Here is a 1,695-nt window from a genome sequence, read left to right on the forward strand (position 1 = left end):
AATCCTCCTGCCTCAGCCTCCAGACTCACTGGGATTACAGGCGTGGTCACCACAACCAGCCTCTGTTGGCTTTTTGAAGACGATTTCAGATGTGTCTTTAAACCACAGAATCTGGCCTCTCGGCAGCTGCAGCAGACTTGCAGCCTGCCCAAGGTACTTAGGGGAGAACTGCTCACCTCCTACAAACAGAAAAGCTATGTTTGGATTTGAATGTGAGCAGAAATGTTCTTTTAGACTTGTTGGTGCTGTGGGAAGAGGAGTGCACTGAGCAAATGGGGGTGGGGGGAGCTGCTCACATGTTTAACCAATTCGTTAATTAACTTTCACTCAGTCACCCCAAGACAGTCAAGTGTTGTGCTGCCGTCATGAGACCAGGGCTTAATTTCTCCTGTCTAGGTAGAAGAGGGGCCCCTGATCTGGTCTCCATTCTGAGGGCAACCTGAAGACTTGCCCTCCAATAATTTAACAGGTAAAGGACAAGTTACAAAAGGCAGAGGGGTGGAGGAGGGAGAACCCTTCCCCGTGCTGCCCAGGCCTGGGCATGGGTGGGGCTCCCAAGCACCCACGGGGGAAGGCCCTCCCATTTCTTTTCTCCTAATTCCAACATTCCAGTGGACTTGGGAATGGCTTCAGGAGGGTACCCTTGGATATCAGAGGTCTGGTCAGCACTGGGGAACATTCCAGCATCACCTCCTAGGAACCAACAGCACATGGAGTTAGCACTGCACATTTTGAGGGGAACCTTGAACCTCACAGCTTCTTGGAGCATCCAGAAAATGCGGCCTTGCTGGCTCGGTGAGCGGGTGGAAGCCTTGTGCTCCTGGAAGCCAACAGCAAGTCTTCCAGGAAGCTCATGCGGGAGCTCTTTCCAGCTCAGGGGCTGGGGAAGCTCCAGGGGATGCGACATGGGCTGAGGGGTAGTGGAGGCACCATGGCCTCCATCCGTGAACCGGCCCAGAACACGGGCCGATGATTGGCCAATGGAACAAGGTCAAGCTTGGAAAATATGGAAGAAGCTTTTGAATGGTCAGCCTTCATCGGATTTTCAAAATATTATTTTCTCTCATCAAGCCAGCAAAGGAGAAAGGAGAATAATGTGGATGACCCTGCAGTGAGTGAGATTCCAGATTGGAGCGGACTCTGTTTTTTTTCAAGAACTTATAAAAATACACGTAAATAAGATCTAAACATTATGTACATAGAAACAATTGAGCAATATGTATCAGAGCAGCACTGAGAATAGTACTAGTAATGGCAACAATGCCCATCACAATAGTTCACATTTCTTGAGGATGTTTTGTGTATATTATCTCATTTAATCTTCACAATGGCCCTGTGGCAGGACTGTGATTATCATCTCCATCTCACAGCGGAGGAAAGAGAGGCAGAGAGTAGTTAGTCACGTGCTGGAAGATCACCCAGCTAACAGCCAGCTTCAAAGTCTATGTGTCTCTGTCCTACCCCAACATGTCTATGCCCTGGGCCTTCTAATTTCACTTCTGGGAGTCTAGCTCATGGAAGTATTTCTAAATAAAGATTTATCATGCACAAATATGTTCACAGAAGCATTTTCAAGATATCTATTCCATGAATTGTTCTGCTATAATAAAAAGAAGTGTTCATGATGAATACAAAGTAACACACACATATATGTGCATGTGCATGTGTGTATGAAATGTACTCAGGGAATCGCTG

Source organism: Ictidomys tridecemlineatus, chromosome 2 (genome assembly GCF_052094955.1).
Source record: "Ictidomys tridecemlineatus isolate mIctTri1 chromosome 2, mIctTri1.hap1, whole genome shotgun sequence".
Classification (NCBI taxonomy): Eukaryota; Metazoa; Chordata; class Mammalia; order Rodentia; family Sciuridae; genus Ictidomys; species Ictidomys tridecemlineatus.